General features: G+C 36.1%; 1 protein-coding gene across 2 annotated transcripts in view; it reads right to left on the bottom strand.

Moving 5' to 3' along the window:
- The window catches only part of LOC133523256 (uncharacterized), a 240,081-nt gene extending 213,430 nt beyond the window's left edge, over positions 1-26,651 (bottom strand). For both annotated transcript variants that reach the window (XM_061858742.1, XM_061858743.1), the window contains exon 1: positions 26,402-26,651. The gene's annotated coding sequence lies outside the window, so the exon portion shown is untranslated. The remainder of the gene's footprint in view (positions 1-26,401) is intronic.
- Positions 26,652-27,376: the final 725 nt, after the last annotated feature.

Raw genomic sequence — 27,376 nt, 5'->3', positions numbered from 1 at the left:
TCCGCCAGATTTTCCTCTCCGCCACTAAGAGCTTGCTCTCTTCTTTCTGAGTCAGAGTCCAAGCTTCACACCCATACATCAAAATTGGCCAAGTTATATATATATTAATTACTTATTATATTAGTTATCTATAATTAACTACTTATTAAAGCTTTAGAGTACTGAAAATAAAGATATATAAGTTATAACTAGTAAAAAGAAATTAAAAGTATTGTTTGTTGGTTAAGTTGCTATGCTTGAAATAAGAAAACTGCAGTCAAATAACACTAGACCCTACTCATAGTGTTGTGTTCCTGGGTAAGGTTGCCAGAGCCCAAAGAGGGTGCGGAGTGTTAGGTGCAGCAACGCGCATGTAACTCCTCTGGAGTTGTAGGCGTACATAGGCTACGGAGACTGCTCACCATCAGGCGGGCCGTATACTTGTTTGCTACCCACGTAGTATTAAAAAAAGAGCATGAGGGAATTAAGATAACAGCAAGTTAATTAGATATTCAAATATTTTAACGAAGAAATAATGTTTTGATTTTTGAGAAAAAAATATATATTTAGGTAAGTAAATTATTTTTTTAAATAAAATTAGACCAGTAGTTATATCGGAACTCTAAAAAAAGTGCATCAACATAAGTATATTTACATTTTCTGTATGTATTTTGCATTACCTAAACTATGGTCCAATTTAAGCCGTTGGCAAAAAGCACTTTACGTTTACCAACCTTAAAAAGGCACTTGTCAACGATCGACCCAAGTACGGACTCGTTGCATGACATCACTTGTTAATTGTAGGCGTAGGCGCAAGATGTTACTCAAAACATTAATGACGTAAGTCCTATACAACTGTTAGGAGCTCCTGACATTTTGACAGCGAGGTCATTTTAGCAGTAAAGCTTAGCCTGATTTAGCTTCAATGCAAAAATGACGCAAGTTCTTATATAATATTAGGAGCTGGTGACGTTTATGTAAATGTGTTTCTGCCTAAGTTAACTGGCCTTAGTTATGATTCGTTTCGCTTCCGTAGGCGAAATATCTATATTTGGTTTTTGAAAGTGTATGTAATTAAGCCTATATTTGCGAAACATTGGTGTGATTTGCCGGATAAAAGTCGATATTTATCTACAGAGTAATACAGACATTGAGCGAGCCATGACACGGCACCTGTTATTTTTTTTCTATGCAGTTGTTTAATAGAAGTTTATAGGGAGCGTGCATGAACTGTAGGAGGCAGCACAGAAGCCGTCAGATTTTTGGCGCGAGGCGTAAATGTGATGTTTTTTGTTCAGATGTAGCCCACAAGATGGCAGAACTTACTATGCACAAGAAAACACGTGACGTGTACATGTGCATGTTTATGGTTCCGATTCAGGCCACAAGATGGCAGACCCTCCAACGCGCACGGTCCCTATAATACCCACAGATTCCAATTTCGCTTTTGTGAGCTTTAAGATGCTGATAAACTTGAGCATTCACTCCAACAGAACATTGAGCATTCGCAGATTTTAAGCAGATTTAGTTATTTATTCGACGAACGCTAGTACATTTTTATGTTCGCAAGACTGCTCAAACCAGCAACTTAAAAAAATGTTCATTTATTAAAAATTTAAAAACACGAAACTAACAAATCAACATTTAACTTGTTTTTAAGCAATTACTCAAAGACTATCGTAAATCTCAGTAAACAATAACTGAACACATCTGTTTACTCGTTTAGTAAACAAAACCTACGTAAATTCCTTTAGAATTGCGGAATATCACGCGGCACATAAAGCGTACGTAAATCTAAAAATAATATTTAATACCCATTACATTCCATAAAGTTGATGAAATCTCGTAAAATGCGCAGGCGACTTGTAAAGACTCATTCACAATGTTACCTCTTGGCTGGATAGCCAATCGGTTGATAAAGGAGCAACGCAATGTAGTGTGCGTGCAACGCCACACTCACACTATCTTAGCGTAACTTTAAGGAATAAATAAAAAGGCATCATTTTTTTACATTTTAAAACCCATAAGATTATTATTTGTTTAAACTTTATTTATATGTTATTACTTTTAAAACTATACTTTTTCTTTAATATTTTTGTTAATTTTGTAATTCTAATTCTAATCGCCCACTGCTGATCATAGGCCTCTCTTCTAGTACGCCACTTGTCCCGGTCCTTATCTCATCCAGAAGTGACCCACAATCTACCGAATTTCGTCTACCCAACGCGCCAACGGACGCCAGGGGCTTCTTTCATCCATACGGCCACCACAAGAAGCTTGATACCGAGCATAGCGCGCTCCATGGCTCTCTGTGCTACACGGAATTTATGCACAGCCTCCTCGGTGAGCGTCCATGTCTCGGCACCGTAGGTCATGGTGGGCACTCTAGTCACACCTGATGGAAAGTAAAGACAGGGCCTCAAATGGAGCTCACCAGTACAGTAATAGCCTATTGACTCTTATACTGAGGTCATCATATTAGGGAATACAGATGGCTGAGATGGCGGGAGTGCATTCCATTCCTTAGCAGTAGGAATATAAGTTTAGTGGCAACGCCACTCACACTATGAACTGGCTTAAAGATTCAAGGATCCACAGGGCCGGATTTAGGGGAGGGCTACCGGGGCTTAAACCCCGGGACCCCATCAAAAGAGGGGCCTCCACAATAGAGACTTTACCATTTTATTTCTAAAATAATTTGGGGCCAGGGGACCGCCACTCCTTTATTGCCGAAGGCCTCCAGACCTCTAAATCCGGCATTGGAATCCAGTCACATAACATTACGCTCTGTATATCTATAAAAAAATGTGTGTCTTCCTCCACGTTAGACCGTTTCCCCGTTTACAGTAAACTGTCTCTAGGTTTTAGATGCGTCAATGTCTGTCATCGCGCGATAATAAAAGACGGCTGTCCTATCTAGTTATCGACGCGATATACATGACCAAACAAACCAGCTAGAATGTCCTTAAATTCTTTAAAATTATAAATACAGTGTGGACGCGCTCTTAGTTAGCGCAAACGACCGGTCGATTGCCTTTTGTTTTTGGAAACTAAATTAGTTTTCGACACAAACTTGCACTTACTTTGTACTAACGATGTTGTTTTCGCGTGCGTACAAAGGTGAGTGCAAATCTACAGTGAGCTGCGAAAATGCGTGGAGAAATTACGAATGAATTCATTGATGAAGTCGCCATGTACTTTTACGGCTTACAGTTTTTACGGATATAACACCTCATGGATTGAGAAGTTAAATATGAGAATTGAAATTATGCAACAAATCCATTTAAAACCAAATTTAAATTGCTTATCGTAAAAAAAGGAAAAATGGACTTCGGAAGTAAAATGCTCTAATGCAGAAATATATATTTAGTGAATAAATAAAAGAAATTCTAAAAATTTTCAGTGTTATCCTGGGACACCGACAGTTCAATATCTGATCTGGGTTCTAGCAGAACTATCAGTGCTTCGCCAGAAAGAGTGGAGCGTATTACTAAGTCTGAGCCCTTTTATTTTGCTGCAACACACACATCAAACCCACCTTTGTTTTTTGTGTTGTATTTGTTGTTTTAGTTCTGTTATTGTTGTTTTTTTTCTTCATTTTGTAGGTCTTATGGCAAATGAATAAATGATTTATGTATCTTAATATTATGTATGCAAGACAGGCGTCTGTAAATAACGCAGTTGGCCAGGATCCAAAGGCTTGTTCTCAGGATAATGTGAGAAATCACGAAATTGCATTTAAAGCGTTTGTTTAATCAGAATGCATTTAATGTTGTTGTGGAATGCTTAGCAAAATCACATCTGTTGGGCATTTGCCTTTTATTTTACGAGAGGATTTTGGGTTATTGGGACCGTGCACGACGACGGCCCGTCACACCGGTTGCAACTACCTTTAGGTATATTTTGTCCAACAATTAGGTAAGCGAGAAATAAACATAGTAATAATTTCAATGAAAACTAGTTACTGAACGAATTTTTATGCGGTTTTCATCTATGAATAGAGTGATTCTTGACTTGTTAAGGTTTTGTGTAAATTGGTTGAGATATGGAATAACTGGAATTTGTTATTTGCTTTTTAATGTACTACGACTTATGTTTAACGTATTTTCTACAGACGTATCAAATCACTGATGTACATATTTCAAGTAATTGTATTTGTTATTATAAAATACAAATTTAAGTCTTTTTGTTTTTTGTAATAGTCGCGGACCTGTTTTTATTTTACATACATATATATGTATATATAATCACGCCTATTTCCCGGAGGGGTAGGCAGAGACCACGGATTTCCACTTGCTACGATCCTGACATACCTCTTTCGCTTCCTTCACTTTCATGACATTCGTCATACACGCTCGTCGGTTTAGGGTGCTCTTGACCTGGCCTTTCTTCAGGATTTCCCCGATTTGATCAGAGAAAGTCCGCCGAGGTCTACCCCTTCCAGCTCCCTCTTCTACTTCTCCCTTATACACTCTCTTTGTTAACCTTCTTTCACTCATTCTTTCCACGTGTCCAAACCATCTCAACATACCTTTCTCAATTTTTGTCACTACATCTTCTTTTTAATTTATTTCTACATATGAAACTATAGGTCTATTTTTTGTCCATACGTTTTGATCTAAAATTGTGTATGACTGTTTGTTTCTAAATAAATAGAAGAAAAAATATGACGATATTTGCTAATGAAGTCGGAAAAAATAACGCTGGCTAGCTAGCTTTAATCCAAAACGCTGCGCCATCCATTTGAGATAACAACACAATGTATGGTGGAATTGTCTCTCTTGCATTGGTCTACAAAAAAGTCCGCGATGGTCTGTATCTATCTTTTAAGGATAACTTACTATACCCATTCTATTCCTCTACAATAAGATCACATGATATGTGTTAATTGCAAAGCTAATTATACGGATACCGTATTGATAATTATCAAATCAAATATGTTAGTTATGTTAAGCATTTCATAAAGATTACGATGGTCCCTTACATCTTACAATTTAAATGAATATTTCAGGAGTAATCGTACACTTAAGTTACATTTCGAGTCATATAACTTGTACTCGTATGAAATGACCTAATCTTTGTTAGTGCCAATTTTTACCACCGAATGTTCTGCGATCGCCTTACCCCCACCATGCACTTCGCACGGTGCCAAATTTTTTTACTATTTTTTACGATTATTCCTTAAATTAAAACTTAGTAATTCACCAGTTATATATGTCAACCAGGCCCTGATGCCCTGGAGTTTCAGCTAGTAGCAACTTATTTTTGTTTACTACACTTAAAATAAAACTTTGACATAACAAAGAAACATAAAATAGGTTACATACACATATGTACACACATTTAGCATTATATTTCAGTCAAGCAAAAAACCATAGCATAATTCTAACATTATGTTACCGTGATAGATGCACACTATACTAAGTGTGCCAAGGTCCAGGCATTCATAAACCTAGCCATGTATCAGTGTGTTTACGACTTACGATACTTTTATTGCTACTAGCATTTTTATGTAACATTTTGTTTTGATCTTTAGCCTAGAAAAAATATGTAATAATCATAAAGTCGAGGTAATTTTTCTGTTTTTTTATACTATGGCTTGATGATTTTGACGACTGGTTTGGCCTAGTGGGTAGTGACCCTGCTTACGAAGCCGATGGTCCCAGGTTCAAATCCTTATATATTTAAGTATTTATAAATATTAATATATTAATATATATCGTTGTCTAAGTACCCTCAACACAAGCCTTATTGAGCTTACTGTGGGACTTAGGCAATTTGTGTAATGTCCTATAATATTTATTTATTTATTTATGGTGAGCAGTCTCCATAGCCTATGACGCCTAACACTCCGGACCCTCATTGAGCTCTGGCAACTTTACTCACCGGCAGGAACACAACACTATGAGTAGGGTCTAGTGTTATTTGGCTGCGAATTTCTGTAAGGTGGAGTCTATCCAGCCTGTCTAGGAGTCCTTGGGAAAAGTTGGTAAGGCACATATCACTATAATCTATGTCTGGAAACACAAGAACCTGAATGAGTAGAGTTTTAGTACCGCCCGGCAGGAAATGTTACTATCATACAGTCCCTCAAATTCAAAATTCAAAAATTTATTCTGCAAGTAGGCCTCAAGGGCTCTTTTACAAGTCAATACAACATTTATAGTAACATCATATAGTGACAAGAAAAATACATAACATTTATAAATACAACACCCAATACCTGGGTAAACATTACATTATAATAATCTTAAAATAAATAATTACTACAATACAATAGAGATGTATAGTCTCTATGGTTAAAAACACATTAAATCTGGAGATGTAAAAGGTCCCCAATGGCAGAGTACTAATACTAATAAAATTTGGAGGTGTAAAGTCTCTCCAAGCTCAAAATAAAATTTATACTAAATAAATAAACCGCGTCTGGACTGTTAAACTCTCTCCACGGTTAATATGTTAAGTTTGGAGATGTATAAGGTCCCCACGGTCTGAGAAAAGTCCCTGTCACACGATGTTATATAACATTTTATAACAGCCTAAGTAGAAGCACCATTACTCAAAATTAAGCGCTTAGATCTCCGAAAGTATGAAAGTGGGGCAGTAGTATCTAAGTATATGCGGGATTCAACCCGTTCTTAATGTATTCGTTGCTTTATTAGGACTGGTCTGGTGACCCACACGGCTATCAGAAACGGGTTAGCATTTGCAAACTTGCTTGGAGGTTTTTGCTTTGAGTCCTAATGTTGCAGATTGATTCTGTGTAAGATCTTATTAGCGAGCATTGCTAGTGGATTGACGTGTGTGAGGAACATATTTGACAACGTTTAGTCGTGCCAACCGCAATGCTGAGTGGAGACCATTTCAGCCTCACATCCTTATCTGTTCTGTACTATTCAACTATTGTAATGTCCTAAATGTCGTGAAATTCAGACAAACGAAGGTTCATGGGCCCGATTTGAAGAATGATTAAGACACGTTTAAGTTCTTGGTTTTTTTTTTAAAGATCGATAACTAAGCGACATGTCATAATTGACATTTATTTCGATTCCGCTGTGATCCCAATAGGGAGCGTGCATGAACTGTAGGAGGCAGCACAGGAGCCGACAGATTTTTGGCGCGAGGCGTAAATATGATGTGTTTTTGTTCCGATGTAGCCCACAAGATGGCAGAACCTACTATGCACAAGAAAACACGTGACGTGTAAATGTACATGTTTATAGTTCCGATTCAGGCCACAAGATGGCAGACCCTCCAACGCGTACGGTCCCTATAAGATCTATATTTATAACGTCAAAGTGACATTGGTTGCCCGAATCGAGCTGCTTCTATCAATTATACGACATACAAACGATATCTAAATGAGAACTTATCTAAACCAGAACTTATCGTTATCGTATCTCATTCTCAATCGGGCCGCATATCACATATCAGAGGTGTTTTAATATACGTACATCAAATTGTGTCAAAATAATTTCCATTATGTCAAGATCCAAAAAGGAAACTGGGGACTACGTTTGCATGGCGAAGCGATTGTCCACAATGCTCTTAAAGTGTTAGATATTGTTATAAATAATAATAAATAAATAAATAGTAAATATTATAGAACATTATTACACAAATTGACTAAGTCCCAGAGTAAGCTCAATAAGGCTTGTGTTGAGGGTACTTAGACAACGATATATATAATATATAAATATTTATAAATACTTAAATACATAGAAAACACCCATGACTCAGGAACAAATATCCATGCTCATCACACGAATAAATGCCCTTACCAGGATTTGAACCCGGGACCATCGGCTTCATAGGCAGGGTCCCACGAGGCCAGACCGGTCGTCAAATATTGTTACGTTCATAGATTAAGTGTGGGAGGACTATAAAAATAAATAGGTTTAAAAGAAACCTAACATTTAAAACTGAATAGCTTTACTAACAAATAAAATCTACTAGAATACTCTTTATGGAATCTTATTGACGTATATTTTATTTTATTTATAATCTAGCCACACCACTATTAATAAATATGTTTTATATATTATTAAATACCTAAATTAATTATTCTGACGACCAGTTTGGCCTAGTGGGTAGTGACCCTGCCTACAAAGCTGATGGTCCCGGGTTCAAATCCTGGCATTTGTTCGTGTGATGAGCATGGATATTTGTTCCTGAGTCATGGGTGTTTTCTATGTATTTAAGTATTAATAAATATTAATATATTATATATATCGTTGTCTAAGTACCCTCAACACAAGCCTTATTGAGCTTACTGTGGGACTTAGTCAATTTGTGTAATAATGTCCTATATTATTTATTTATTTATAAAAAAAAAATATACAAGTGATGAATGTTTCATTGCGTACCTATAGAGTTTTCCTTACAAAAGTTACAAAATGCAAGGACTTGGCTGACTAAATTACTTAATACTTACGTTTTTACTGTGAGTCACAACGCGAATTCGTCTCGTTGTATAACTGAGAAAACTTGTTATGTAAATAAATGTTACTTTTAAGTTAATTTTATACATAAACGACATTTCAACAAATGTAATATTTAGCATGAAATCGTGGTCCGTACTCAATGCATTCTTAATATCTGTAAACAAAAACTATGTTCGCTTCAGGTTCGAGCATAATTTTATCTTGATTTTCCGGGGCACGTTTCTTTCTTAGACTGTATTTATCTTATACTTATGCTTTATGTCAAATCGTTGGCTTTAGTTAGCATTGAGTTTATATTTGTTTCAAGTCATCTTCCACCTACATTCATTTCGTAAATCCATCGAAAAACTAAACAGTTTCTCAAACACTGACCCACGAAACTGGAACATTGAGTACAAACAAACCTTCAAGTGGGTAAATATCGCCCACAGCGGCCTTGCACGACAGATGGTCACTAGGAAATATGTATGTATTATACATACGAGCACGCTTTGGCATACGTGGAATGTTTCTTACTTACTTAGAAGTTCTACGTAGTTGAAGTACATTTATATTATTACGGGCTGTACTTTTTTCTTATTTCTTATTTCCATTTATTGCAGATGTTTAAAGTATAACTCACAGGGTTTAGCAAGTATATTCTTAAAAATAGACCCGGCACCCCACTGACCCGGGTTAACCAGTTAAACCGTTAACCCAATGTCAAATTGTACAGGTAACCATGGTAATTCCACTAACACCAGGTTTAACCGGTTAATCCCGGGTTAGTGGAATGGTGCAAGTGGACGTAAACGAGCAATTCTTCAACAATTCAATCGGACATGTCAGTGTAAAAAGTGACGTAATTGTTTGAAGAAACGTCACGTTTGACACTAACATAACCGATCCAAATCGTATCTAGAACTAATATTTGACGTTTCTTAAACTTCGAATCGGGCCGTTTGTTTTATTCGGTGCAAAGTGAACCTTAACCGACTCTGTGTTTCCTCTCTGCCCTCGTTCCTGCAATCTTCACCAGATGTCGGTCCTTGCTGCGTTCTGACCGTAGGAATACATCATTATACTTCCCTGCAAAGGTCAGTTATGTGTTTAACTCTCATTAGTCTTTCTTTAAAGCGGTTATGGTAACCTTAATATGTAACAACTTGTTTCCGTAGAACACATGTTACACGTTTTTCCCGCTTAGTAGAGGAAAGCGACCACGAATAGAGAACCCGCCGAGCGGGTTCCCGGTACTCAATGTGTTAATAGGCAGCAAACGAGCAGACTAAACGCCTGATGGGAAGCAGTCATCGCCGCCCACGGACATTAGCGACAACAAACCTAAATACCTGCTTCTTGTAGAACCCCATGTCATAGCGCAAGGGAAACACCTCAGAAGGTGGCTCATTCCACAACTTGCACGTTCTGGGCAAAAACGAGCAGGATGCCCGCTTGTTCTTGGTTTGCCACGTGACGAGGAAGTGAGGATGAACTTTGTTTCTTTGTCGGGAGGTGCGGTGATAAAAACGCGACGGTGGCACCAATTCAAAAAGTAACACTAATCAATGTGTAAACAGGGCCTACGGGCCACTAGTTCCTTGAAATAAATATATTTTTTTCATATCATTAAAAACAATTGAAATACGTGGTCTCTGCCTACCCCTCCGAGAAATAGGCATGATTATATGTATGTAACATATAATTATATATTTTTGATACATTCCATTATTGTTTATTGTTTAGTAAAGGAAGCATTTCAGCAATGAACGGACTTGATGCCGGCGTTTTCTAGCAGCTGTTTAGCCTGTTTATCTCCAAATGTTATCCGATATCAGATCGAACAATGTGAAAAGGCTCCAACAGATGGCGCTGTAGTAAACCGTTTCTACTAACAAATAGTCTGAATACCACGTTTCGAATTAACAAATAACAGTTATCCACCAACATACGAAACGAAGGAAGCCCTTCGCTTTTCGCGTTTTATTCAGATTCAGATCCATGTGATGTCCCTTAACCATTAAGATGTAGGTACGCGCTGTTATGCGCAACCTACATTTATATGCACATTTAAACTTGTTATTAGTAAAGATTTACTTACCTTGGCAAATTAAGACATAAAATAGGTAGTATAATGTGCATTTCAACTTGCAATTAGCAATAAGGAAGTTCATAAATAAAGATGCATTTTAATTATATTTATCTATATTTAATTCCTAATACGTGCAGGAGGCTATAAAGAATAATAAACTTAATCTAATAATGTATATTCATGAAAATATATAAAACATTTCGCATTATTTACACAGATTACTGACATGTCTCAGACTTAGACCGTGGACTGGACGCAATTGGCGCACGGCGCGGCGAGCGGGGCGGCGGACGGCGCGTCAAGCTGCCGCCGCTATCGTCTAAAATAGACTTGAATGAATCTGTTTTGGACGACAGCGGCGGCGGCGCCGTTCGCCGCGTGCGTCCAGTCTGCGACCTTAAACTCTTTAAGAGATGGCGTAAAATCAGGAAATTAGAATGAAAGAAAAGAAATGGTGCGCCGCGCAAAACTTTTTGACACGGAAAATTTTAGTAGGTCCTTACATTGTATATTAAGTACTCTGAAAATAGAATTCTGTTTAAAATGTCCTCATCTGATATACCTCTCCTATATCATAAGCTATTTTACACTATAATAATACTGTTTATGGTAAACAGGCATTACATGATATAACGATATATAGTTCGTGTCATTCTCGATGACGCACAGATATGCCAAATCTAACCTTTAACAAAATGACAGTACGCGATTCGTAAATGACACAATCTATACCTACAAGTGAAAATAAATGGACATTGTATTACCTATATGTATCTTAAATCTGCTGCTGTTTAACTATATACGCAAGTACATATATATGTATATATTCTGAACACAATAAGGTCGTTCTAAACATAAAGTTTATCAAGCCATAACTCTCCTGGCTGCAGTCGGGTAGCCACGACACCTAACCCCATTCCGGCACAATGCATTAAATCGGAATAACTCAGCTATCGGGAGATCGTGGGCTAATTTATTACTATCGTGCTGGTAGATTTTAATATGCAATACGTATATTATGCATTACGTACACAACATAAATTTAAATAAAGGCAGTTCGGTGCACAGCAGAAAAAATACCTACTGGTATCAGTCAAATCAATAAAGCCACAGCTAAAGATAGTTTATTATTCAAGTAGGCATATTACAATGCGCTTATGAACGTCAAATAAAGCTACATCAGCTCTAAGATTTAAATCCCCCCTCAATTGGAGAAGGGTATCCCAATATGGACCGGCAAGAAATTCGGCGGGACACATATTTTCATAACATTACATTTTATAATTAACATGCATTAAATAGGAGAAATACAATATAGATGACTAGACAAATCATGCAATTACTTTTCTTTATATAAATTTGATTAAGAAATATATATGTAAGTACATCAAATCATACAAATACAGCTCTTTTAGAAAACATCGAATTCTTGCAAAAGGAAAAGCTATTTCTTGTAATTAATATGCATATTGAGCCCTAACTTCATAAACCAGAAATGACCATTTTCTGATAGATACTGATTCTCGATTTGTGCAAAAAAAATTACTTTAACCATTTATTTTTTTATGATAATGATTCCGAGTTCCGACCGAATTTTTAATCAGGCAGGAGGCTTGAACCCAAACATTCCTTTATGTCTTTTTTCCACTTTTATTCGTTGAATCACGAAACAAAACAACTTGTCGACAGCAGTCACGCGATGTTAGATTACTTTAACCCTCACATATCAAGCTACTTACATTACCACCTTGTCACTTTAACTGACATACCACATTTATAACTCCAATAATATCATGTTACTTCGACATAGTACTAGCCAAGTTTTATAGAGCCAATAAGGAACCGGTCTGAAGGTAGAATTATGTAATGGGGACATAAGAAGCTTCTGATGTCACTGTAGATGTAATAAAGAAGATATATAAGGGCGGTATAAGGGCTTTGTGTTTCTTTTGAAGTTGTTTGTGTTGGTAGTTAAATAAAATGTAAGATTGTTGGACAAGGGCATAAAATGGACCATTGTGAGTTGTGACGAGTAGTTTATAAAAAAAATATGTCACCACAATATCACTTAAAGATTTACAAGAAAATAAGCCGCCGCCATAAAAAAGTTACGCTCTCATTTCAAAACGAGATGCTGAAAATATGTGTATACTAATTGAGGAGTGGATTTTCAAAAGGTCTTATTTCTCTATGAAAACCATACAAAAATAAGCCCGTTTGAAATGACACTCCTCAATTAATTTGCTATCAATGAATCAAATGTGACCGGAACCGGCAAAACGTCCCACTTTGTCGCTTGCCATAAGGACGAGATTTGATTGTACCTTTATACGAATAATCTGTCAAGGCATCCTTATGGCAACAGACACAGGGGGACGTTTTGCCGGTTCCAGTCACAAATATATTCATTTGCTAATATACAGTAAGAAAAGACGTTATAACTATTCAGGTACAATGTGTATATTTTGCTTGCAAGCAATATTACTCTTAGGGCATCCAACTTCAACTTTAGGATCCCTTGGACCCGGGTATGTCCTTAAACTACGTCCACAAGAGAGGTATGGGCATTGTGAATGTCATCTCGCTCTGTGTGGTAGGGCACAGCACAGCGGATGTCATTCCAGTTCTAGAGCAGAGCCCAACTGGGGAAGTACCTCCACCTTACAGAAAACCGCAACCAAATAACACTAGGCCCTACTCATAGTGTTGTGTTCCTGCCGGTGAGTAAGGTTGCCAGAGCTCAACGAGGGGGGGGAGGGGGTTAGGGTCGGCAACGCGCATGTAAGTCCTCTGGAGTATACTGCTTACCATCAGGCGGGCCGTATGCTTGTTTGCCACCGACGTAGCATCAAAAAAAACCCTAATTCGTAGCCATACCAACTTGCCTTATACAATAAATATTATCTCCATAATTATTCCAATAAAACAGCATTTAAACAATAATCCACACTAAAAAACGAAAGTCCGATATAACGACGCGATAAGTTGCATAACAGAGTGTCTGGGAAACAATAAAAATACCAGCATTGTACCACAATATAGTACAGATTGTATCAAACCGTTTAAAGATATTTACATACATTAGCTGGGTGTTTAACATGCCTCATTAAATTGACGATTTTTGAGATAAAACTATTATTTTTTGAATCTCTAAGTACTTATAAACACAGTTACAAAAAAGAGGAGGTTAATTATGATGCAATATATGAAATAAATCGGTCATAAAAGAGCAGCTTTATGAATATTTTTTTTAAGTTATACAATTAAGATACATTTAAGTTTTGTTTATGGATATGTAACGACCATTAATTTGAATAAAGGTTAATTTAATTACTTTGAATTAATTGTAATCTGAATGTAAACTGAATTAATTTCAAAATAATTTGTTTTCTAAATTCCGAATGTGAGTGATGCAACCATCGGAATTCTAATAAATATATCAAATGAATACACTAACGCAACGTTATGTGAATTAAGAATAAATGTCAAATAAACTGGATATTCATTGTGTAATCCTTGACATTTTGTAAGATTAATATATATTACCTAAAAAGTTAAGGAAATGTTAAATTTGCACTGTTATTGTTTTTTTTTTTAAATTCATTCAGTTCTTTTAACTTAACAAGTCTTCACAAAACTAATGAAGCAAACATTCTAAATTCTAACCCCCATGGATCCATCATTATGAACATTTTCCAAAAACTGAATCGATAAAAATTCTATATAATTAATAATAATTATCGAACCTACTCACCAAATTTCAGGAGAATCCGTTGAGAAATATTCGAAATAATTTTCGCCAAAGCTGAAACTGACACCTCTCTTTCGGTCGGTCAATTAATTTTACTTAAAATTCTACTTATAATTGAAGATTACATTACCATATTATAATTAGCGTACATTGTTCTTTTTGTAATATCACACACAGATGTGCTTATGTTTACTAACTACGCACTTAAAGTTTAATAAAAATGAAAAAAAGACAAAGCCAACACAAACTAACAGCGTAACGAATCATCAAATCGTCAAACAGAACTAGAAATTATTGTTGTATTAAAAGCCCACCCAGGAATTATCAAGCGTCATCACGTCATGACGAAAAATATAATTATTATATTTTAGTCGCGTCACGGGTGATAAGGCCCGCCGCACACGATGACTAGTGACGTGCCTTTGCCGGTAATAGTGGGAAATATTACTAGTCTTCGGAAGAAGAGTCGTGTGGGGGAGTCGTCCAATCTATGGGGTCCAATACATTCCACGACTCTTCTCTTTCCGAACAGACTGCCAAGAGAAAATCTAGTGACTCTAGAGACAGTGTCTAAGTGTGACAGTACCACACGCCTACTATAGTTACATTATTTTAGTTTATGAATTTACGCATATGGTTACTATTTTATAGATACGAAGAGATATGGCTTTAATAAAATAAAAGAAAAAATATTTATACGATTAAATCCTTACTCATAGTGTTGTGTTCCTGCCGGTGAGTAAGGTTGCCAGAGCTCAACGAGGGGCGGGAGGGGGTTAGGGTCGGCAACGCGCATGTAACTCCTCTGGAGTTGCAGGCGTACATAGGCTACAGATACTGCTTACCATCAGGCGGGCCGTATGCTTGTTTGCCACCGACGTAGTATAAAAAAATCCATAGTTTCTTAGTTACAAATAAGTAAACTAAATACTTTAAGTTCTTAAATAAAACAGCTACAATTTGGATAAGTACTGATATCAGTTATTTTTCTATCCGATACAAAAAATTTGCTTTAACTATATTTATACTGGAGCACAGACGGTTTCCACGCAGTGCTGCGTAAGAGGGTGGCGTCCCTGTGGGACCGCGTGCGGGGCAGCACCAACACTCTCCTGAGGGTGATTGCGGAAAGGGTGGACAGCCCTCTTATAACTCACTGGATGACAATGCATGTTAGATCCAATGAGCATTATGTGTTCCACTAACATTAATGTTAACTTTATTTTTAAGATTTTTCTTGTTATTTTACTAACACAGTCTTGTAGACAAAAATATGGATACTTGGTGTCTGAATTAAATATTTTCATTTTCATTTTCATTTTCATTTCATATTTATTTCAGTTAACATAATTTATAATTTATGAACCTCCAGGTCTTTTTGTTGCTTTTTCCTTTTGTTGCTTGGTTTCTAAATAAAAATAAAAATAAAGAATTATCGGTACACGGAGCGGGTAAGCGGGTTAACGATTATTCGGTGATAATACCATCGGCCCGATTCGAAGAATGACTAAGATACGTTTAAGATCTTGGAAAGGTCTTTAAAAGATCGATAGCTAAACGACATGTCAAAATTGACGTTTGTTTCGATTCTGCTGTGATCCCAATAAGATCTATCTACGACATTTCTAACGTCAAAGTGACATTGGTTGCCCGAATCGAGCTGCTTCTGTCAATCATATGACACACAAACGATATCTAAATGAGAACTTATCTAAACCAGAACTTATCGTTATCGTATCTCATTCTTCGAATCGGGCTGTATGAGCAATGCTAACTGGCGCGGATGCGTGCGCTGGATTTTACCAACAATGGCAGCCGCGCGGGTGCGCCCGCTCCGTGCACCCGCACACGCTAGCGGACGCCCTTATGACCCAGGTCGTCGTTTTGATAAAAAAAGTCGTTTGGTTTTTGATGCCTTTCTGTATAAAATTATTTGATTAAAGTATAAGAAATATCTAATATAGTAATTTTTATCATAAAAATATTCCCGTAAATAAGAATACTGTATACAGCGCATCACTATGTCTCCCTGTTCCACTTTTCCTGCCAGCCCGCGGCAATATGTCGAGCACAGCCCCAATTTCTATAGTAAAGTAGCCCCTTTATCGAAGCATAGATCGAGGTAACGTTCCAAAACGTGTTGCAGATAAAATTGTTTACAAAGGTATTCAGTGGAAATTAAATTTATTTACCTGATTTTAGATTTAGTATTTATTAAAATAAATTAAATAAATATTGTAGGACAATTTGCACAAATCGTTTAGACGCTCAGTATATAGGGCTTGTTGTGGGTATTATTTAGATGACTATTTTTTTTTATACCGGGTGTACATAAGCAAAAAATTGAACTGTAGACTACTTCTCAAACTGACCAACATCTGTTCAGCGACTTTCAAAAATTATGACTTCTTATTTTTCATACAAATTAAATATTATCTTCAATGTACGCTGTCATCAGCGTAATTGGCGTTGCTTGTCACGCTGTAAACTTAACAAAATACGCAATACATTGCGTCTTATAATAAACTTTAAAGTATGCTAAAAATCTAAATACAAGTTATTTTTAAAAGTCGCTGAACAAATGTTGGTCATTTTGAGGAGTACAGCTGACGCGTGACGGTTTAATTTTTTACTCGTGTTACAGACCATAGACGGTTTTTTTTTTCTTCCTAGCGTTGTCCCGGCATATTGCCACGGCTCAAGGGAGCCTGGGGTCCGCTTTGACAACTAATCCCAAGATTTGGCGTAGGCACTAGTTTTTACGAAAGCGACTGCCATCTGACCTTCCAACCCAGAGGGTAAAACTAGGCCTTGTTGGGATTAGTCCGGTTTCCACACGATGTTTTCCTTCACCGAAAAGCGACTGGTAAATATCAAATAATATTTCGTACATAAGTTCCGAAAAACTCATTGGTACGAGCCGGGGTTTGAACCCGCGACCTCCAGATTGCAAGTCGCACGCTCTTACCGCTGAGCCACCAGCGCTTCATGTACATTATATATCTGAAGGTAAAGCAATTACTTAAACCCGTTAAAGTTTAGGTCTTACTGAGCAAATTTTACTACGGAATCAACCCTGAAATAGCGAAAAAAAGTTTGGCTCTTTCATATATTTTGCTGGTCTGATATTGAAATTTCCTATGGGAGAGTCAATTTTTTTTTTATACTACGTCGGTGGCAAACAAGCTTACGGCCTGCCTGATGGTAAGCAGTCTTCGTAGCCTATATACGCCTGCAACTCCAGAGGAGTTAAATGCGCGTTGCTGTCCCTAACAACCCTCATTCCCCTCGTTGAGCTCTGGCAACCTTCCTCACCGGCAGGAACACAACACTATGAGTAGGGTCTAGTGTTATTTGGCTGTGGTTTTCTGTAAGGTGGAGGTACTTCCCCAGTTGGGCTCTGCTCTAGATCTGGAATGACATCCGCTGTGCTGTGCCCTACCACACAAGGCGAGATGACATTCACAATGCCCATACCTCTCTTAAAGATACTCTCTTTTGCAACATCGGGGTTGGTCCCATAGTAATAATTGCTCAGTATGACCTTAACGTTAACGGTTTTGAGTAATCGTTCAGATACATACTGTATTATAATATACATATAATATATATTTAAGAATCCGTAAAAACGCAGGAACATTATTAATAGTAAATAATAAATATTATAGGACATTATTACACAAATTGACTAAGTCCCACAGTAAGCTCAATAAGGCTTGTGTTGAGGGTACTTAGACAACGATATATACATATAATATATAAATATTTATAAATACTTAAATACATAGAAAACACCCATGACTCAGGAACAAATATCCATGCTCATCACACGAATACATGCCCTTACCAGGATTTGAACCCGGGACCATCGGCTTCGTAGGCAGAGTCACTACCCACTAGGCCAAACCGGTCGTCATTAATATCCGCGATAAACACACAAATAAATGCCTTTACCATGATTTGTACTCCGGACCTCCTACTTGGTAGACAAGGTCACTACCGACTCAGCTAGGAGGCTGCCTGCTTAATTGGTTTTGTATTAAGCAAAAAACGTTTGCAAAAGATACTATAATGCTTCGAAAATTTGAATAATTCACTGTCTCAGGCGAGACTTGAACTTGCGACTCCGGGATACCGGTCCAGCGCTCTGCCAATTAAATCATCGAGACATACCCGTTGACAGCGAATATTTCCACCATGAATCTATTATTTAGTATTTATTAACGAAATATTTATTGTAATATTTATTGCACAAAATAAAACCTTACAGTACAAAAGGCGGACTTGATGCCATAAGGCATTCTCTACCAGTCAACCTTTAGGGAGAAGCAGAAAAATTGAGGGTGGTGCTATTTAATAAAAATAAAATAATAATCAACAGCTTGTAGACAACAAAAGATATTATCTGTGTAAACCTGTATAATAATTAGTTTACAGTATTTCTGCAAATAATAGGTGAATCATATCTTCATCATTTATTCATTATCTTTACAGAAAATACAGAACAAGGCGCACATTTCGAAATTCACTTTTTTTTTTTTTTCAAAATTCACATTATATATAAAATATGAAATATGGCGTTAAATAAATTAATGTATGTAAAACTTAATACATATATATTTTTATCAATAAATATAGGTAGATGCCAAATAACGCTAGACCCTACTCATAGTGTTGTGTTCCTGCCGGTGAGTAAGGTTGCCAGAGCTCAACGAGGGGAGGGGGGGGGGGTTAGGGTCGGCAACGCGCATGTAACTCCTCTGGAGTTGCAAGCGTACATAGGCTACGGAGACTGCTTACCATCAGGCGGGCCGTATGCTTGTTTGCCACCAACGTAGTATTTAAAAAAAAAATGTAATCTTAAAAACTGACAGAATACTTATTTATAGCTTCAAAACCGTCAACGAACTTAACTAATTGACTAACTATCGCCTAACATCATTACTTAAATTAAAGGCTTTGTTCCAATGTCAAATTAACAGAATGATTGATGATCATCATGCAGTGTAGGCAGTTAGGAAGCAAGGTATCGACCTTCGCACAAATGTCACAGATTATTCATGAATAAATGAATAAATTCATCAAAGATCATTGAACATTTGTTATCTGGTTTGCCTTAATCGTTTAAGATGTCTAAATTGGACTTAAGCTATTAAGGTTAGTAACAGTTTAATTTAACGATATGTTGGAAGACACATATACGAGTATGACTAGTGAAATCGTGACTCGCAAGAAGAAAAACACATTTAAGGCAGATTCTTATAAAACTAACAAAATGTCTTCTTAAGGGGCTGTCAACACCCAATGTCCTTGAAATTGATGTTACTTAAACAGTTTTTTAAGAAAGATTATTTGTTTTAGTAAAGTAAGAAAAATATATGTTAATATTAATTATATTTCAATGACCGTGGTCGTACTCGATACATGATTGAACGAAATCGGCTCGATAGAAAATAATAGCAAAGATTGGTCTTAAAACTACAATTAAACGGTTCAATGTCTTTATTGTTTTGACTTATGGGTCTGCAATTAAAGTCACAATTTCAAAACATTTATATCTAAACCGCTAATGAGTAAAATATTACACTAATAATCCACTTTTTATTATTTAAATAATAACTTGCCCAGGCCCAGTAATATGCGACAGTGCTATCTCATTTACTCCGATACATATAGACAGTGTGCGCGCTTTAGGTATTGACAGCCTCTTAGGTACAACAGTATTCTAGTAGTAAGTAACAGTATTCTAAGCGTGCCGGCGCAGCGCTGGGACTCGCCTTTGTTCGCGCGCTGGGTACGGCTGCACGCGCCGCCGCTCGCCGCACCGCGCCGATTTTAATTTATTTTTATTTTTGTTTATAAGTTTTGCTGTGCTATGTACTAACACTAATATGGATTGTATAATTCGAATTAAATATATTGAATTGAATTAAATTTAGTCTTGGTTTTTTACCGATTAATTACAAATTAGGGCTGGTACAGAGGGTCTGCAACTTGTATTGGCGTGCAGTCGGCATGCAGTTCCCATACAAGTTGCAGTCCCTCTGTATCGGTCTTTGCGTGTACCCATTTTAAAATTGCCTTTTTAAATATTTAAGTTTTTAAGTTAACTTCTACCTACCAAATAAACCAAATTCTAATACAGTATCCCTAGTTTAAATATTTTCGACAGCGAAACGTGACGTACGCGTTTGCGTTAAGTGTCATTTTGTATGAGATTTTTGACTTTCCAAAACGTCCCGCTTGGCGCGCTGTTCAAAAACCCATACAAAATGAAACTTAACGCAAACGCGTACGTCACGTTTCGCTACCGACTAAAATTACACTAGGGGTACAGGTCTAATGAACACAGTCCTAACTTTTACAGGTGTTTAGTCTGAGAAAGTAGTTTATATAATCGTGTTTTCTAAGTGTCTAGTTTAGTATACCATATTACCTTGTATATTATATATTATTTTGGAATAAATAACATATAAAAACAAACAGTCCTAACTTTCCCAAGCTCTAATGTTTCCTCTGCACCCAGAGATGCGGTTATCTTAATCCTATGTAAAAACTCCGGTAGTGATCCTTATCTCACAAGTAATTGATACTCGGCAAGCAATTAAAGGCCCAACATGATGCTATGCCTTATTCAAACACCTATTAGGACATATATAGGTGTCCGTAAAAAACGTACATGTCAACTTAAGGCGTCAATTTATACTTAGATCAAAAAAAAGATAAGGGATGTAATTTATAGGAGCTGTTTAAGGAGAAGTACTTGAATTGAAATTAGTATTTTTAGTTTTATGTTTAGCTAGGAATTCTTGAATTGAAATTAGTAGTTTTAAAGTTTGATCATGTTTTATGTCTAACTATGAATTTTTATGGCTGCAGTTTAGGTCTTTCCGCGTCCGTCTATATGGCGCAGGTTTTTTATTCAGAAAAAACTGCGTCATACACATTTTCTTGTATACTTAACTCGGTTGCCTCTTTCTTGTAGACATCACAAAGTTGAGACAGCTATTTTTGACTCTGTACCCTTATAGGCGGGATACATTTTTTCAGTACTTGAGACTCAATAATGAAACCACAAAATAAAAAATAAACAGAAGGTCCGTTCCCGCCGTTCTTGAAAATACATACCTAAACTTGCCCGACCACTGGTTGCTTCTGTATTAATTTCGAATTTCAAAAAGGAGTAGGTAATATAAGTTTACACAAGACATACATACATAGATTCGTTTATACATACATCTTATCATGTTTACATTCCTTGGAGAATGCATTTTTACGTACATGACAGTAGGTACCTATGTAGCGGCGGGGGTGTCAAGTGAGCAACGCGCGCACAGCCCGACTAAGCTCTGCCCGAGAGTGCCCGAGAACGCCTGTAAATGTAAAGTCTGTGTGCGTAAATGTCACGTCTGTGTGCGTGCGGCGAAAATGGCACTTTGTACTGAGCGAACTCTGCTCCGGCGCGCGCCGCCGCTATTTACTTTGTGGTGAAACACTTTATATACAACAATACACTGTCGAATGTCAACATCTGTCAATATTTAAAAAAAAAGCGGATGTCAAAGATATAACCTTAAATTATAATTTGTGGATAGTTACAAATGCGCCTCTCAAAGGCTTCTTTAGGAAAATATTCCGGAATTCCGGACGTGATCTATTCAGTTTTATAACTCTAAATGTCAATATACAAGTAAAAAATTGGTAAGATATTTATAAATTTTCAGTTTTTAAAATTGTTGTTACATGTAGGTATTTAAAATAAATATTTTTTTTTTCTCAAATAAAATAAAACTTGAGATTGCATGTAGAGGTTTTTGATCCATTACTGGCTCTATTGGGGTAAACTAGACTCTATTAACTTTTCACAAACTTGGCCGCAAATGCATAGATATAATACATACCCCTATTATCTCCATACTTGACGTAGCACTTGGCATGAAAACTTAACGTGGTCCGACTCTAGTACAATTTAAGTGACATCTATAATATATCCATATGTAGAAAGATGTAGGTATATACGATACATATATGTATATATGATCATTGCGTCGGCGGTCGTTTGCTTTTAATCAGAGTTTCGCAAATTGGTCATCTCGAACCGGCTCCGACGTAATGGCGAAAGTATTGCGTAACCGGCGTGTGGGGAAATAAAAGTGATTTCTTCTTATGAGGAGTGGACCTGGTGTGATAAATCCTTTTTTGTACTCTTTATGGTTCTACACGGTTTTTACAGTCTAGGCATTTTGTTGAACTTATTACTTAGTGTAGTAACAAGAATCCTTTCTAGAAAATACTGAACGTTTGCAGCAATTATTTTTACAAGTTATGGTTAACTTTAAATGAGTAGACCTCAGCAGCTCGAACAAGGGTAATTTGCTGCTTAAAAACAGTGATCAAAATGGTATAGTCGCTACGCTCGTGAATCTATTATAGAATCTTTCCCTTATACGGGACTCAAAAATCTCAAAATAAGCACTCGAATAAATATCAAACTTCGTTCTCTTGTTGAACAAATAACTATTATCTACTCATTTAAACTTTAAGAACTTTGGGCTTCTGAAGGGCTGGATCACTATTTCTTTGGTATATGATATAGATTTTAGTTTATACATAATTGGCATACTGACCTCTCATTCCGAACCTTCAAAATTAATGATAGTCTTTAACTTTAAGTCAGACCAAATTTTGTTGGTTACCATGAAAGCGAGTTGGTAGTAAATACCGATTTTTTTATTTCCCTAAATAGGGTCCAAAACGAAGTGATTTTGTCGTAATAACTATGATTGTTATCTTTAAAATTAAAAATGAAATGAAATCTGTTCATCATCTCAAATATGAAAATCTTTAAGAAATTACTTGTTTGTTGTAGACCAAAAGTATTCAGTGGCACCATACCTAACTAAATATAATTTAGAGAACATTTTATATGATAGTAATCATTTTTATAAAAATTAAATAATCAGTAAGCGACTGAACAAATTAAATCCATTCCATTTCTCCGCTCTAGTAAAACCGTCTGATTTAAAACCTCGTTGAACTTGCACATTTCGGGCGGTCGTGATTCGTACAAGTAATTATTTATTTGAGACGATTCTAATGACTTTCCACTCTACTTTCCACTGGATAATTAGGGTCGCATTTACTTGTTATAATTTTGAATACTATTCAATGCTAAAAGAGCGTTCCTAGCCCCCCTAACAGGAGGACGTCCTGTCGGATGCCCCAGGTATCGCTGGAGAGACTTGGTGGAGGCGGATTTCGGCGAACTCCGAGTCAACAATTGACGAGAAGTCGCACAGGACCGAGAAAAGTAGCGCTGTCTTGTGTCTGAAGCCGTCTCATTTTGGGTCACTGAGCTCACGGAGTAAGTATTTGATGTTAAAACAGTAGCCTATATTTACGTTTACTCGTAAAGTAACTACGAGTATCTCATTGGGGGGCAAAGTCATTTTCCCTGTACTTCCAAACCTTCCGATTTGAGTATGACGTAGCATTTTGTGTAAACATATAAGTGGATGTTTAAAGCCAATTTCTTAATGGAATCTTACAGGCATGTTTAACCATAAGGTAAATCTTCTTTTTAAAAGTTATATGATGAAAGCATGTTTGGTTTTCTATTGGCATTAACTCTGAAAATAGGCGAATTCCACACATTTTATTCTTGGTGTTTTCCTGGTAAGGGCATTTATTTGTGTGATGAGCATGGATATTTGTTCCTGAGTCATGGATGTTTTCTATGTATTTAAGTATTTATAAATATTTATATATTATATATACCGTTGTCTAAGTACTTTCAACACAAGCCTTATTGAGCTTACTGTGGGACTTAGTCAATTTGTGTAATAATGTCCTATAATTTTTTTTTTTTTTTTTTTATTCTTCAAATATGATCAGTAAATGCACTGTTAAAATCTCTCGGATTCCTCGTGAAACACCGTGTAGAAAACCAGTACCGGGAGTACTCTCTAATTTTTGGTAACATGTCGCGCGACTGACTAAAAACACGTGAGCTAAAACCGGAACACTAGCTTAAAAGGAATCCTTTCTGCTTTCCGTATATGTCGTCAATTGATAGCATTTTTCTTACTTAGCTGCTTACTAAATATTTCTCAACAAATGCAGTTAAAGCAATAAGTATTTTTCACCTAACGGTCCGCGATGCAAACGGTCGCGCACCTGGCCCCTGGCCATAGCACCTGGCAGGGACTGTACGGCTAAACTACTGTTTGTATTTAAATTCAATTAATTATACGGTAACCAAAAAGTCTGAATACTTTATTCCCGTAAAATTAGGTAAATCCATCAGAATTATAACAAAACAGATCTTATTCATTATTGGGGTGTCATTAAAAATGTTTTATTTGTATGTACAAAAAATATATTTTGGATGGCCAATGTCAATCCTTAAAACGAAATAAACGAACGAAACCCAGATTTACCTACAACATTTATAAACTAAGATCGAAAAAAATTCAACTCGGTTGCCATTTTTACGCTTCAGAGATTACCAACATAAAAAGTTTTGGCTGTGCATTTTTTTTATTGTGTTATATGTAAATATTAACTTTTAGGATTATTATTAGGATTATGTCACAGATTAGAATTAAAAAAGGTCATTACTTATTTCATACATAATAGTATTTTATTTCTTTGGCAGGTTTGTATTATATTAAAGGTAAAAAGTAATTATCGTACGTAATGCGTGATTACCTTGCATATGCTATCGATTAAGCACGTAAAAGTGTGTAAATACCACCTATTAAGCTGCAGTACACATTATAATAAGTAGATTTAATCCCCAACACACGTATTTAACATTTAAAGGCCTCCAGGGCTGATCATTTAACAATAACTCCATGTTTACTAACAGAGTTCACTCGATTGATCTTGAGGCCAATGAATCAATGAGAAATCATTCTTGCGTCACTACGAATTGTTCAATGTTCCTAAAGAATTTCAATGTGAATGAATCGTTGCAAATCTTTTGTTATTCAGAAAACAAGTGTAAATAGCATGTTTGTGTTTTTGATAGTAAACAAGCTATTATTTACGTACATTTAAAAGTTGTAACTAATTTGATAATAGATTTAGGTTTTAAGTTTTATAGTGTATTCTACAAATTGTATAGTAATGTTAATCGAAATAAATATATATCTTCAACGTACACGTCATACCACGTGAAGATTATTTGATAATTAAAAGGTTTAACTGATATCGGGTGAATTTTACACTTCTAGCCGAAAAGTTCACCATATAGCAAAAGTGCGTAATTGTTAATTTTATATTTATCATATAATGTATGGTAGGTAATCTTGTGTATGTTTCGGTTTTAAAAATGTTTGTTTTTTGTCGCCATGACATAGTTCAACATTTTTAAAGAGAAAAATAGCTCACTGTCAAGGGCATATAATTTATATGTTCAAAGAAACGTATTAAATAATATTGGACACGTGTCTTTGATGATCAAGTTAAACTTATGTTTATCAAGAAGATCGTCTGCAAGCGACAGTGCAAATTTGTATATTTAAAAAAAATATATTTCCTGTTTTGCCCAATGTAAAAATTATAAAATTATACATTAACAAATAAAAATTGTAATATCCGAAAAATGATAACCTGACAAGAATCAAATTAATGGGAACAAAAAAGTTTACACAAAACTCAGTCGCTCGTTAAAGTCTTATTAAAGCAAAACAAGTTCCGTCCAAAAATAATCTCGATGACCTAAGCTCGACTTTTTACCTCAACAACAGACTTGTGGCATGTGTAGTTCATTTAATATTTAATGTTGCTTATAACATTTAATGCAAAAATACAATCAGTAAGTAAATACAGGTGTACAAATAAGTCCCTATAAAAACAAACGAGTAACAAATACATTTTAACACGATTCTACTAACAAATAACTCGAAATAGTGAATGAATTCGATAATAATAATGTCTAACATATTGCAAACTAAATAAACCTTTCTAACATTTAATGCAACAATGAAATTCGCAAGTAAGTAAATGCGTATGGTGTGTGTACAAATATTAAGTCTCTATAAAAACAAATGTGTATCAAATACATTTTAAGATAAATATACTAGCAAAAAACTCGAAATAGTGAATGAATTCGATAAAAGAGGGACAGGTTCCGAAATCTATCGGACTTACCTTGACAGTATAGATGTTTTGACAGCTGGTTCGCATCAACAAAGCAAACAATAGCACTTGCACAAAACAGGATACAATTCTCTTAACATCCTTTAAAACTTCCAATAAACTGTAACGAAATAGTAAACACCAAAGTTCACTGCAGCACTGGCCGAAAAACTTAAAGATTCACTGTTCACTGTCTCGATCGTTTTAACATTCGAACGCTGTGCGGCGTGCGCTCGCGTCGAAAATCGCGCGCAACACTGACTCGCCGTCCGCCATTTTCTAGCCGCGTGGTGGGGAATAGGAAATAAAATGGAAAAAGTCTTCGGTACCTTATGTGGTACTTAGGTTTCGCACTTCGCGTATCAGAGGACAGAGTATATCTAATAGGTACGATAAATACTATAAGGAATGCGATTGCTTCTGATTGTAGGTTTTTTGTTTTTGCGGTGAATGTCCTCTTACTGCAATAAGGTCAAATGATGGTTAGATTGCATAAAACTGCGGTGAGGTTAGTTAGAGGACTTGGAGGTTAGAATTAAGAAAAAAAAGTTTAAAAAATGATAAAAGATGTTTTGAAGCTTTAGGAATGTTAAAAAAAAGGAAGGGCAAAAGTTTTATTAAGTTTTAAAAATAGTAAAATAATCTTGTAGGTATTATTTTTGTCCAGAAATAATGAATATACAGGAAAAATAATGCAATATCAAAAAATTAGCTTAAAATTCTAAAAACATTATATTGGAACTTTAAAATAATATACGGAGTTGGAACTTTAAAAATAAATCTTAATTGGATATTCTATCAAAATTATTATTATTAATTATATATTTCTGCCCTCCGGCCGGAAAGTTTCAACTTTTGATTTGAGACATTTCTTACTTTACTGCCAAGGTATATAATATACTATTTCTGCCCTCCGGGCGGAAAGCGTCAACTTTGCTCCCGCTGCGCTAAAGGAAGTTGCCGCTTTCCGCCTCCGTCGAGCAGAAA

This window comes from Cydia pomonella, chromosome 12, assembly GCF_033807575.1.
Source record: "Cydia pomonella isolate Wapato2018A chromosome 12, ilCydPomo1, whole genome shotgun sequence".
Taxonomy (NCBI): Eukaryota; Metazoa; Arthropoda; class Insecta; order Lepidoptera; family Tortricidae; genus Cydia; species Cydia pomonella.
The sequence above is the reverse complement of the archived record's forward strand: the minus strand, read 5'-3'. Positions and strand labels throughout refer to the sequence as shown.